This window comes from Brassica napus, chromosome C5 (assembly GCF_020379485.1).
Source record: "Brassica napus cultivar Da-Ae chromosome C5, Da-Ae, whole genome shotgun sequence".
Lineage (NCBI taxonomy): Eukaryota > Viridiplantae > Streptophyta > Magnoliopsida > Brassicales > Brassicaceae > Brassica > Brassica napus.
The window spans coordinates 49,104,698-49,119,205 of record NC_063448.1 but is presented as its reverse complement, the minus strand read 5'-3'; the positions used below and the strand labels follow the sequence as shown (position 1 = coordinate 49,119,205).

Sequence of the window (14,508 nt, the reverse complement as noted above, 5' to 3'; positions counted from 1 at the left end):
CTTCAAATCACGCTGAGATCATTGCACTCCATGAAGCAAGTAGAGAATGTGTATGGCTAAGATCAATAAGCCGACACATCTGTTCAAGCAGTGGGATTGACGAAAATACGGAGCCAACTATTCTATATGAAGATAACGCGACATGTGTTGCTCAAACGAAGGAAGGATATATCAAAAGTGATAGAACCAAACATATACCTCCAAAGTTCTTCTCATACACTCAAGAGCTCGAGAAGAATAAAGAGATTGATAAGATATGTTCGATCATGCGACAATGCAGCCGACCTCTTCACAAAATCACTCCCTACCTCGGTATTCAGAAAACACATCCATAACATTGGAATGCGTCATCAGAAGGATCTATGACTGCTTATTCGAGGGGGAGCTTACGTGGTTGTACTCTTTTTACCTTACTATGGGTTTTTTCATTGGGTTTTACGAAAAAGGTTTTTAACGAGGCAACAAAGACGTTAAGCGAGAGTGGATAGTGACACCGGTCCCCAGGGGGAGTGTTATGAAAGTCAGAAAGAGAAGTGCCGAAAGTGTTGAAAATATAAAAGATGCGGGACCCGCTGCACTATTTGCACAGTGAATTTTTTTTCTATATATACGAACGTTTTCATTCGTTGTAACTCGTCCCTTACATCTTTCTTCTCCCTCTTTATAGTAATCTCTTTCTTTCGTTATTTATCATATATCAGTGTTATTCTATCTCTGCGGATATAAAATTTCGCCCTTATTTAAATTTTTCAATATTAAAAAATTATAAGTTATTTTATAACAGTAACTACGTTTTTATTAATTTTTTTATAAAATCATTTCACCCCGTGCCTGGTCCGGGTCCGAACGTAGTAGTTATTGTATCGCAAAACTGAAATGCAGCTCGTCTACTACAAAATCCGCCTCTCCCAAAGTATATTCCTCTCGTTGAACTTACAAATACCACACGAGCATGGCTACCCCTGACTCCACTTTCACTTCCACCAATACAGATTGTCTAATGTAATCTTGAGTGCATCTTATTGTAATCTTAGTCACCAGAATGTTGCTGAGGATGCATCTTATGGTATGCCTTCTTTTCCTTGACGCACAAGAAAATAACAAATTCGATAAGAAGCAAAACCAACACAGTACTACCAATAACAGAACCCAGAATTTTTGCAACATTGTTATTCTGAGAAGACGAACCAAGGTAACCAGAAACCGGTGGAGGGACATGGTATCTTATGCCGGGATCCCCATGCACGACTACTACATTTGGCCCAAAATGAAAATATCGATCGTACAACTGATGATTATACGAAACATCTAGAGTTTCCAAGTTTCTCAATTCAGTGAGCTCTTCTGGAATATAAGTATATAACCGGTAAGATTTTTTTTTTTTTTTTTTGGAAGGTATCCGGTAAGAGTTTTGTGAGTGAGATTGATAACTTTAAGAGTTCTGAGACGTGCAAAGCATGGAGAGATAGTGCGTTGAGTCCCATGCCTTTGAAGTCAATAACTGTGATATTAGCACCAGAACAAGTTACCCCAACCCATTTGTTGGTACTATTACACGGATAATTTCCTTTCAAGCTCTCGGCAAATACCACAGGGAAACCGAACCCTTCAACGATTGAAAGCAGATCGTTAACATGGGGATCACCAGGAGCACCAGGAACGTCTAAGCAGAAACTATTGAGCCGTGTCATGTCAAGGTTAATGCTTTTAGACTTGAAGCTTGGAGTTGGTCCTTGAAGAAGATTATTGCCGAAAGCCAAATCAGAAAGAGAAGTCAACTCGGTTAAAGACTCCGGTACAATACCGGTAAGCTGATTTCCGCTGACGTTGAGCAGTTTCAGCGAGGTCAGACCAGAAAAGACCGGTATGGTACCTGAGAACCGGTTTTCTTGTAGCCATGCCTTCGGTTAAGCTGTAAGGGATCTGCCAGGGACGCAACGGATTGTTTGTCGAGATTTAGAAACTGGAGGGAACTCAAACCGGTGAAGAAGTCTGCGTCGATGGAAGTGAAGCCATTGTTCTTAACGAGAACCCTCTCTAAGAATTTCAACCCAGCAAGACTCGGGATCTTCACGGTTAAGTTGTTACCCATGACGTCAAAATCAGTCAAAGCCGAGAGGTTTCTTATATCACAAGTTAGGGTTCCTGAGATTCCTCGGTTCACAATTTGGATCCGGCTGACTCGATAGCTTCCTGTGTCGCATCCTAAACCTGTCCAAACACAAGGGTTCGGGTCGGACCAGTTGAGGTGTTCCGACTTCAGAGAGTCTCTCAGAGCAAACATGGTGGCCGTATCAGGACTCGGTTGTCCGTACACCAAGGCAACCAAACAGAGCAAAGTAAGCAGCATCCTCACAGTCTTCATCATCTTCTTCAGCAGTAATATCTCACAGAGGAGGCGTTGATTCAAACTTCATCAATGTATGTAAGCCTTTTAAGGGGACCCAACAAAAGGGAGAGAAAAGGAAAGAGCTCTTCGTCGGAAATTTTCTTCTTATATTAACCTTCTTTGTTCCTTTTTTTCTTTTCTTTTTTCCATTTTTCCAAATAATTTGTTTCTATTTTTCTGACAAATGAAATATTGGAAAAAACCTTGTAAAAAAAACAAAAATAAAGATACAATGGAAAAGTTACACCAAAAATAAAAAGGGAAAGATATATGACTCAAAAATGGAAAGGTCCAATGAAGTTTTTTTTTTAATTATTTGCCAATAGTAAAATGTTTAAAAAGATGTAAACTTGCCAAAAGGAAAATAAAAGTATGTGAAATGATAAAACTTATTCCATTCATGCTCAATACCTTAACTTTTCTGAAATAGTATTTTCAGAGGATCAGTTCACAAAATAACCTAGTGGATTTCCTTAGAACAAAGATGCTTTTGCATTGTTTGGTGAGAGTTTGTGTGTGACATTCAAGTTTCCCATCACACATACACAAGTAAAAAAAATACAAATGGTTTCGATCATTAATGTCTCTATACAAACAAATATAATAATCAGAAGGAACTAAATAAACACACGTAAATCAATAATTGTTTGAAGAAAATCACTTTTATAGGATATCTTTGATATGGCCATGTGAAAGTAAGGCACAACATGACATTAATTCATTAACGGTTCATCATGTGTAGTTTTTGTTTTTGTTTTTGAATAGCATGTGTTTTTTTTTTTTTTGGAATATATTTTGGAAGTTGTAGAAAAATTTATGTATAACAATGTCGTAAGGACTGTAAAAGAAATCAGTTGTCGGATAAAATCATAAAATAAAAATAATAGTTACTAGGATGAGATCCACGCTTTACGTGGGGTGAGACATGAATAAAAATCATACATTCAAAGTAAGATTGTTCAATCTGGATTTTGGTATGGTCTCTGCTTAGTTTTTTGATATTTTGGATTATAAAAATTAGATACCACATTAAAATCATATATGTTTTGGTTTGGTTCAGTTTATATATTGTCGGATTTTGGTTTATTCAATTTTAGTCTAGTCTCGGTTCGGTTTTTCGATATTTTGATTTATACTAATTAGATACCATGTTAAAATCATATTTCTTTTGGTTTGGTTTATATACTATCGGTTTTTGGTTTATTCAATTTTATACCAAAAAACTTAAAATATATTATCTTTTATTTCATTTTGTCAATTTAATTTTGTATGGTTAAAATTCAAATTTATTAAATACTACTCTAATTTTTAAATAGAATGATTTTCTATTATATTTAACTATTAAAAATAATTGTTAAATAAATTATAGTTATTATAGATTCATAAGAAGAAAAGAAAAATGATTAATAGTATAATAAATTTAAGAAAAATATATGTCGATTATTCAAATTAATTTCTTAAATATCAAGATCATATAAATAAAATAAACTATATGTATATAATTATATTATGTAATTTACATAAAACTATACTACAATATTTTAATTACTCAGTTTATTCGGTTTATATTGTTTGACCGGTCTATATACACAATCATATCTATATACCATGGTCTCTAGAAATAACATCTATCTGGTTTATACGGTGTTACGAAATCAAACTAATTTGTCTATTTCAATTTGGGTCGGTTTTAGTTTGTCCTGTATTTACCGAATTGAACACCCTTGATTCAAATTATTAAATCTTAGATAGTTTGCAAACGTATTTCTTGTATTACAATGAAATCTTCGCTATCAAAACAGATAGCTGGTCTTGTTTTTGCATCTTAAATATAATTCGAAATATCGCAGATAGTTTCTTTTACCAATCCAGCGAATAGATGTGTACCACTAAGGACAAATTAATTACCACCCAAATATAATACGACACATTTGGGTGGATTGGTAACGAAAAATGATTACATTTTTACCATTAACTACTAAGATTTGCATTTATTAAAATTTACTTTAATTCCCAAATAAATGTAATTAATTTTTCCTTGGTGATAAAGTTTTTCCATCTTAAATATGGATTTTCTTGAATTACATATTATCGAAGTGTGTATCAAGTCGTATATTTGATATTTAATCATTAGAGCATTAAGTTAATAGTCATTTATTGTTTCTTTTAATAAGGCAATCTTCCAATTTAGTCCAATGTATTTATATATTTCACGTAACTCACGAAGATGGCGTAATGCGCTTAGCCTAAGTACAATTTGAATATATCCCTAGTGAAATCAATACCTAGATTTTGGACCAACATTGTTTTTAATTGAATATGAAGCTGTCACGTCAGATTAATTGATATGTTTTTAACTGACAATACACTTAGACATTTTTTTAATTAGTACAAACTACATGTTATAATTTTTCAAATGTTTCTCTATTAATATAGACTATAGCTTGATTGTTTATTTTTATTTTTATAAGAAATTTTTTTTGTATTAGTTGTAATATATATTTTAAAATTTACCCGTTCAAATAATTGTTTAATATGACATTTTGAAACACAATAATTTTATTTTTTATATTGAATAATTTTATTTTATCATGTAAACCATCAATTGTATTATCAATATTTTTTAGAATATGACCTGTATATCCGAAAAAATGTATTTTTATTTTTTTTATGGATCAAAATTTTATGATAATATATAATAATTTTTTTAATATATACTATTTATGGATTAAAATTTTATGATAATGTATAGTAAATTGTTGTATATACTATATATTATGTATTTTTCGAATTAGTAAAATAGTTACCGTATATAATGTATGTATTCAATTATAAAATTTATATATGAAGTTAATTATTTCCAAACACACATATATAAAATAATAATAAAAGACAAAGAATACAAAAACCTAGGTTTATTAATTACTACGGCGAGTCCGCGCTTCGCGCGGGATTTGACGCAATTAAAATATTAAATGTTTTGATCAGACATTTTGTTTTTTAGTTTTGAAAGATTAGTTATCTATTTTTATGAAACATTATTTTATGTGATCTTTTTTATATAACATGTTATGATATTGAGAGCGAAATAAGTGTAGTTGATTAAACTACATAATTACATAATTGTGATTCTTTGAATGAGGTAATATTTTTTTTAATTAGATGATACATTTCCTTTGCTTTATTTGATTTCTTTGAGATCATCCACTATCATATGTTTTGTTAGACTTTGTGTATCGCGGTTAGTCAGAACTTTATAATTATTTTCTTAAAATAAAAGTTAAAGAAACGATGTTACAATGTCATTTTGCTTTCTTTAAAAGTGTGTTGATACTTGGTGATAGTACTACGGATGATATTTTTGTTTATTATATAATTTTAGTTTTTAGAAAATGTTTTGATTATGTATAATCACTGCTTTTCCATCATTTTTCATATTAATTTTGTAAAGTTTGATTTTGGTAAGCACAAAAGAAAATATATTTGTGAGAATATATATTTTTCTCTTGGTCTGAGTTTGATGAAATATGAGAAATAATATCACAAATGTATTTATTTTATTTTCGTTGTTATGATTTTTTAGATATTTAGGAAGTTTATACATATTTTAGATTAGATTATGCATTTTCACTAAATTATTGTTTGTTGACTTATTTTTCGCAATTATATTATGTATTTTCAATATTTTTCATTTTTCATTTTTTTATATCTTCTAAACTTTAATTTTAAACAAATTTTTGTAAAAGTATTTTTTGATTGTTTATTAATCATTGGTTATGGTTTCCATTTTTCTTTTTTGTTAATTTCTTTAATTTGAACTTCGTGACAAAAAAGTAAGCAAATTTTATGAGGAATCACTTCAAAAAAAAAACATTGTAATTAGATTTTTCTCCTCCCTTCAAAAAAATGATCTATTTATACTTGAAATTTTGTATTACGTATAAGAAAACTTGAATAGTCCTTCACTTAATTATCACATCAAGCAGTAGCACGATTACAATGCTAAAATAACTCCATAATAATAGGTTGACAAAAAAAAATTCCATAATAAATAAAACTATTAAATAATATGTAACTTGGCAACATTTCATCACTTGCGACATATATGAAAGGACGGTTTAACCATACTCTCCGTCAAGCACCAATTTATGACACTTTACAACAGCTTGGCGAATCTGTTAAAAAGTTTCAGTAGGCATTCCGGTCAAGCAACAGAGCTCAGTTTCATAATGTTGCAAGATGTCAACTGAATCCAATAGCTCATTAGGGATTGGGGTATCGATTCCTTCCACGTCAGATGACCGGCACAACTGCTCTCTTCACAGCCTGCAACACATCCACCACCAACCTATACTTAGAGAAGTCTATTCAACATAATGATACATTAGCAATCTCATCCTGATGATTCAAATAGTATATGATCATTGATCAATCTACATTCCAGCTCCAGATGCTACATCCTTTCAAAGACACTATTGCACTATCTAAACTGGAAGCGTCATCCCTTGAATGACATCAAGATTGGAATCAATAAAGTTACAAACTTGATACAAACCTTAGCAACTTGAATGTTGATGGAGTGTGGGATCTCTCTTTGAAGCTGCACAACACCAGCATTCCTCACGATCTCCAGCTCATCATCAATCATCTTCTCAGGCCACCCTATCATATTAGCACCATCTACGATAATGATCGAGTTATGCCCGTCCGATTGCAGCATCTCCTCTGTCACCAACTTCCTCAGATTGGTTTTAGTTCTGATATGTTGGTAAGGAATAAAAAACCAATCCTTAAGGAAAAAGAAACACAGTTGACAAAAAAAAAGAATAAAGAACTCTACAACCTGAATTAGAACATATTAATAAGCGTCTAGAATGAATGAAATGTGAAAACAGTAAGCATTAGGAAAAATATAGGCAATGGACCTGAGGAGGGGATTTGACCACATAGGTGTCGAGCCCTGACTCTGCTACTGTTTCTATTTTATTAACACCACCATATTTGGTCAAACTTGTGGAAGAGGCTAAGTCATCATTACCAAAGCTAAAAAATAAAACAGACGTATTTGTTTACATGGGGGGTTTTCAAGCAAAAACTCAAGAATAAATTGTTAAAGCTAGAGCAAGTTACTGGGATACGAAGGTGTCACCGTCACTTGTTTCTTTGTCAAAGTATAAATGTGTGCCAGAAGTTGCATTTAGGAAAAGCCAGCCTGCAAGTTGCAGGAGATTAATGAAAGGTGAAAGTGGCACTGCAAAAGTTGGATGTGGAATTCAAATGAAGGAGGTTACCTCCCATGAATTTGAGGTTATTGCTGGTGGCGACGTCACGTTAGGCCAATAACTGCAGTGAAGTGAAGTTCCATGTTAAAAAGAGCATAAAAGATTGGCAAACACTAATATGTAATGAAACATGAGAAGAATCAATCTCAAAATGATTATTGTAAATTTATAAATAAACTCCAAACACGAGATTGCAAAGTTTCTCAATAACTTAGCTTCTTAAATTTTATTTTTTAGATCTTGACAAAAAAAATTACAGATCGACTCAAGCCTTCATGATGGTCACCTTTCTACTCTTGGTGATAGTGAAGAAAGGAGGAAGAAGATCTAAAGAAACGATTCCCATCCGTAACGAACGTTAAGTGACCTAAGTCCATTTTCCCATTCATGCAGAAGTTACTAAAATCGATAATGCCAACGATTGCAGTCTGTAGCGGTTCCAGATTCACATAGCCGGTGAGAAGAAATCTAGATGATTCAACACAGATGATGGCTTCCACCGGAGACTGGCCAAGACTACACTCCACGGTGGCTTCCATGAGGGTCACCTGAAACAGATGAACGAATCAAATTCAACAAACGTGTGCGAAGTCATCTCCCAAATGGGTTAAGAAAAGTTGTTGATTAAAAAGCTTGTTTATTCTGACTTTTAACACAACCTTTTGTTTTTTAAAACATGATGTTCAAAGGAATTACCAGAAATCGAACTCCACGGAGAGAGCACATCGGCGAGTTTCAAGTCAGCAAAGAATAGAGATCCATTACCCATTCTTTTGCAAGAAGAAGTTTCAATTATTATTGAGTGTTATGAGAATGATGTTTACAGAATGTAGTTGTACCTTTTTATAGCTTTAGATGCACCACCTGGAAGAGAGGCAGATGCAATGAATTAGAAATCGTGGTGGAAGTGGATTTAATGGCAGTGAATCAATTCAGGCCGTGACGTGCCCATGGGGAAGAAGATGAGAGGAAACCATACTTAAACATTGCGATCCATGTAATTGACATGATGATTTGTCTTAATTGATTCTCCGGAAAAACCATTACCGGAAAGGAATGAAAGATTGAAGAACATTAAGAACCCTAGATTTTTTGGACCACGTTCTCGAAGAACGTTCCTGAGGAAGGTGAATATAAGAATCGGAGAGTAATTGTTCTTCAAACAGCCCAAATAAAGAGTAACGAAGTCCATATAAATCGTAAAGCCCAAACGAATTGCAAACCAAAATAAATGAAACGATGAGTTTTGCTTCTGGGACACGTGTCGCGCTGTCAGAACCCGACTTACTGACGTGGCATCCCATGTGGACACTCTAGGAGAGAAGGAAACTCAATTATATAATAATAGATTGTTGCCATAAATTTTAGTTAAAATTTAATTTTGGAAATACATTAATTAAAGAAGAAAAGACAACGAATCATAAAAGGTAAGTTAATTAATAACTTCAGTGGAATGTCATTGTAAATAAGTTAGAAAACTTAGGGTAGTTTTAATGGATACTTCTCTTTTAAAGTTTTAATAATAGGGAAAATTTCATATTAATACACAACTTTAATTACTATTTTCAACTTAATACACAACTTTTGAGAATGAACGGAACAAAACACAAACTATTTTTTTTTTGCTCTTTTAATACTTCTACTACATCCCGTGTATCCATATTACATTGGCTCGTTAACGCCATTATCAAGACGGTTAACACCGTAGCATACTCGTTAATTTCTGCTGTTTAGCACTAACCCATGGTTAATAAACTAACTAACCTTAAGCTTATTATTCTCAAATGAAACCCTAATTTATCTTCATCAATTAATGGAGAGAGGAAAGAGATTCAGAGAGAAGGAAAGAGATACATAGAGAGATGATCAAAGCCAAAACTCGGGATGTAGGTCTAAAGAAAACTGAACTTGTGACCATGAAAGAATTAAAAAACGTTAACCAACGCGGTTGGCCTAGTGGTAGTTGAGGCCCAGAACCAATACGCTCCCCGCAGGTTCGATTCGCGTTGGCCACCCGGGCTAGGGTTAAATCCCAAGAATACGTGGAGTGCCGTGGGCCTCGCGGGAATAATCGGTTGACCACGGTCGCCGGAAACCCGCGGTTACCTAAAAAAAAAAAGAATTAAAAAACGTTGTTGCCGTAATGTAAAAACTACAAGTTGTTTTTCCTATTCAATAAAAATCAGTTTTTGTAATACTGTTTTCTCTCATAAAAACAGAGCTTTGTGTGTCTTGTTCAAGAAGAAACAATATCTCTTAACAGCATTTGTGACAATGGAGTTGTTTCTGTGATTGTCCATGGCTTAACGTAATTAGTTGTTGTTCTTACGTGCTTGTCTTGTTAGTCATGTCTGATTGTGGTATTGTTTGTGTGGTTAGTCGTATTGTTTCTCTCAAGATTTTGTATTGTTTTGTGTTTATATAAGCAGACAAAAGCTGTAAAAAGCTTAATAACTTGATAAATAACCAAAACCAACTTCATCCTCCCATTGATGACCACTTGCAGCTTTTTCCTGTTTTTCTCTAATTTCATTCTCATTCATTTCTTTTTCATCACTGACCTCCTCTCTATTTTCATCCCCACTCTTCTCATCCTCACTCTTCTCTTCATCCGCATTCTGACCATAGACAATGTACAAACTTCCTAATCTCGGTATCTTTGTCTGTGTATATCGATCTAGCCGAAGATATATTTTCTTTCACTACCTTATACCAAACCTGCTCTACCTTACTTTTGATTCCTCTGTCTGATATGAACTCCTCGAAAACTGACCACGTCAAGAGATCCGGGTCAACAAAAAAATCTCTAACACAAACTCCACCACTGTAAGAGAACTTTTTTTTCCGTATGACATAGAACCGCCATAGCGAATGTTCATCTTCAAAGCACCATCAATGACACTGTAAAAACAAAACAGCAACTATGAGTGGTTCTCAGAAAGAATAACAATTGTAAAAAGAAAAGGTGATCACGTTTGCTTCTAACTCTTACCTCATCTTTGTATTCGTAAGTCACTTTCTCGCTGAGTCTACACGATAATGACGAACATTCCGACAGGCAATCGATGATTTGTTTGGTGAAAATCAATGAGAATTTTTGAGGAAGTTAGGGTTTTCGATTTGAGAGAATAAAAGGGTAAACAAATCGACATCATTTAAGCTTAAGGTTAGTTTATTAACCATGGTTAGTGCTAAACGGCAGAAATTAACGAGTTTTGATGATTGCGTTAAGGAACCAAAGAAACATGGATACATGGGCTTTAGTAGAATTATTAAAAGAGAAAAAAAATTTAGTTTGTGTTTTTTAAAGGGAACTTTTAAAAGTTGTCTATTAAGTTGAAAATAATAATTAAAGTTGTGTATTAATCTGGAATTTTCCCTTAATAATATAGACTGTTATGAACCAGATTGTGGATGGCTCATAACCAAGAGATTATGATTTGTAATATTTCCATTTATCTATGACGGTGTAATCTCCTATATAAGGAACCTCTATGTTATGAATAAAAATAGACTTTTCCATTACTTTTATAACACGTTATCAGCACGAAACTCTAAATCCCTAAGCTAATACCCAAATCGAAAAATACTAAAACCCTAACCCTAGCCGGCGATCCGACGAAACCTAAACCCCGATCGCGTCTCTTGTTCCCGCATCTGTTCCAGCTCGCGTCCCCAATCAGCTTCAGCCCAAGACGTTCCTGATCCTAGCTCAGACGTTCGCGACCCGAGAGCAGCTCCAGCACGCGACCTCTTCATCGTTCGCGACAGCAACAGACAGCTCGTGTCCCGTTCGTGTCCAGCTCGCGGCCCAACTCCTTTGGTGGTCCGATTCAACAATCATCTAAGGTTAAAAGGTAATTCAAAACCTAAGAACCCATAATCGAACATGGATTGATTGATAAAGAATGAAACCCTAACACCCTAATCTTGAATCAAAACCATAGGGTAATAGATCAAAAATCCTAATTGAGTAAATCGAAGCTCTAAAAGTTCGGTACCCCAGACCCTAAATCATGTTCCTACATGATTAAAACCCCAAATCGGTTTTTACAAGTTAAAATCCGATAAACTCTAACCCTATATCTATAAACCCTAAATAATATAAGTATTAGAATTAATTATACTATAATTATCAAATCACATATTAAAACCCTAATCGAATATTTTGAAATCAAAACTGTTTTTGGTTTTGATCATTGAGGTTTTAAATCTGATTGAATCTGATGCTATGTTGCTAGAATTGTTTGACCGTTAAATTGATAGATTTATTTTCTCATCCTGCTTGGTTAATTGTTCATCTGATTTAAATTGTTTAAACCGACCAACCTGTTAAAACATTGATTGAATCCGATAGGTTGCTAGATTGCTTTGCTTATACAATTCGATAGGTTGATAGATTGATTGAAGTTTACTTGTTTAAAATATGAATGATCTGATTGCATGATTCTTGAGGTTTAAATCCGTGTGAGTTAGGATTGATAGTTTTTATAACCTGATTGAATGATTTGAGGTTTAATATTGCATGTTAGAATCTGTTATAATATAAACCCTAATTCGAATTGGTAAACCCTAAAATAGAATCAGTGTATTGCATAATCCGAATTGAATGTTTTGACGTTTCATATTATACTAGGTTGATAGTTTCATGATATAATCAACTGTTCTGAGGTTTAAGATTATTTGCTAGAAGCTAAGTGATTGATAAAACTCTAATTTCGAATTGAAATCATAAACCCTAATTTGCGTATTCCTAAAATCAGATTGCCTGATTCCATCTTGCTAATATCAGCCTTGAAAATGATTAATATCAGCCTTGAAACTGATTAATAAAATTGATAGAATCAGCCTTGAAACTGATTGTTTTGGTTTTTCATGATTGAAACCCTATTTTTGGATCGAAAACCTAAATTGTGTAATGGTTGAATCCGTTTGATTATTTTTGATTATTGATCCAATTGCTAGTCTTAATAAAACATAATTGAATCTGATTGTTAGTCTAGCTAAATCTCATACCTGAAACTGATTGATTAATTGTTAAATCTTGATTGAATGTTTTAATATTACCCTTGCACATATAGAATCCGATTGCTAAGATTGAGTGCATCATATCTACTTGGCCGTGTGGCCAGTTTGCATCATATATCATCCTGACCAGCATGTTTATGTTATACGCATGATCTGATTATTATTACCTTTGCATGATCTGATTTTTTTAAATTGAGGTTCCATAATTCCACTCCTGTACATATAGAATCAGTATGCTAGGTTTGCATTATAACCATATGGCCACATGAAAACATATAAAAATTGTTTGTTTGGTCGATACCCTTGCTTGATAAATATGTGTGGCCTTATTGCATTATATCACATTTGGCCGTGTGGCTTGTTTGCTTATTAGAAATGTATTGACTTGATAGCATGTCTTGTTTATGGCCGTATTTTAAATATTTTATGAGATCTAAAATAGATTGATATATGATTTGAGATGTCGAAAATCAACTTGGATTTTGCTGCCCTAAATCTCTCAGGAGATAATTATTTGAAATGGGCACTGGATACTGAGTTTATCCTAAAGTCAAAAGACTTGGTGAATGAATCACAAAAGGCGATAATGCCAAATGAGAAAGATTGATACATGGCAATATTAATTATTAGCCATCATCTTATTAAAAGTCTCAAAGATCAGTATCTGACTATAGAGAATCCTCTAGACCTTTGGACAGAGTTAAAAATCGAGATATGATCACCAAAGAACGGTGTTATTACCAAAGGCCCTATTTGATTGGAGGAATCCCATAATCCAGGACTATAAGTCCGTGGATGAGTCTATTTCTAGCTGGGCAAAATAATGGATTACTGATGAGAAACAGTGAATTGAGATCTCCTGCATTAACCCCATTACCTGATACCAATAAGGCCGCAGAAGAAAAAAAAGTAACCACGTCCAGAATGATAGACCACACGGTCATAGCCGTGGAGGGTGGAAAAGACGTGGCCATGACCACTATAACACATTTGGCCGTGGGAATCATTATGGCAGAGGCCGTGTGTATCAACCCAATTTGAGCCATGGTCAAGGCAGTGGCCGTTGTATATCCTTTAAACCACAAAGCTCGACCAAACCAGTGTGCCATAGATGTGGAATGGGGAACCATTGGGCTAAGATATGAAGGACTCCCAAACATTTTTGTGACCTCTATCAAAGAGAGTCTGAAAGGGAAGAATCCTGAAACCCACTTGGTCTATAAAGTTGGTGAAAATAATTTCGAACATGATTAAGATGATCTTATGGAATATGAGACTTATGATTGCCTAAAATAATCAAGTTGATAATCTGATTTCGACATCGAACTTGTGTGATTGCATTGCTTGTATGCTTTCTCTGATTTTTATCTCCTTGAATTTATTTCTATTACATTGTCTGCTTAGATTAAATGAATGAATGATTTTTCTATATGAGTACACTGAAAAAACGCCAATATAAGTACTAAAGCAGGTATCGCCAGTCTGAAAGAAGACTATGGCTAGGCTAATATATTATTGCCTAAGGGTATGCATCTAGAAATCAGTGATGCCTTATATTCACCCAGTTATAAGAGCAAGAGCAGCCTATTGAGTTTTAAATATATAAGAATGAATGGTTTTCATATTGAAACAATGGGGAAGGAAACAAAGAGTTCCTTCAGATATATGTATAAAATCGCCCAAGGCCATAATAATTCCTAAAGACTATACATGCATTCTCTACTAACCTAGACTATGCATAGATCAGTATGATAGAGGCTAAAAGCCTGCGAAAATATACACTTTATGGCACGACCGGTTTGGCCATCC

The 14,508-nt window shown here is 33.8% G+C and overlaps 1 long non-coding RNA gene and 1 pseudogene across 2 annotated transcripts; both read right to left on the bottom strand.

The window, feature by feature from the left end:
- Positions 1–1,326: 1,326 nt before the first annotated feature.
- Positions 1,327–2,368, bottom strand: LOC106378475 (annotated as a pseudogene).
- Positions 2,369–5,753: 3,385 nt separating this feature from the next.
- On the bottom strand, positions 5,754–7,940 carry LOC125586968. Of its 2 annotated transcripts, XR_007323516.1 has the most exons (3): positions 7,520–7,940; positions 6,945–7,432; positions 5,754–6,715 (listed from the first exon to the last, which is right to left on the bottom strand). It is a non-coding gene; the product is annotated as an uncharacterized LOC125586968 (long non-coding RNA). The 2 variants fall into 2 exon arrangements; XR_007323515.1 differs by having other exon boundaries at positions 6,945–7,940.
- Positions 7,941–14,508: the final 6,568 nt, after the last annotated feature.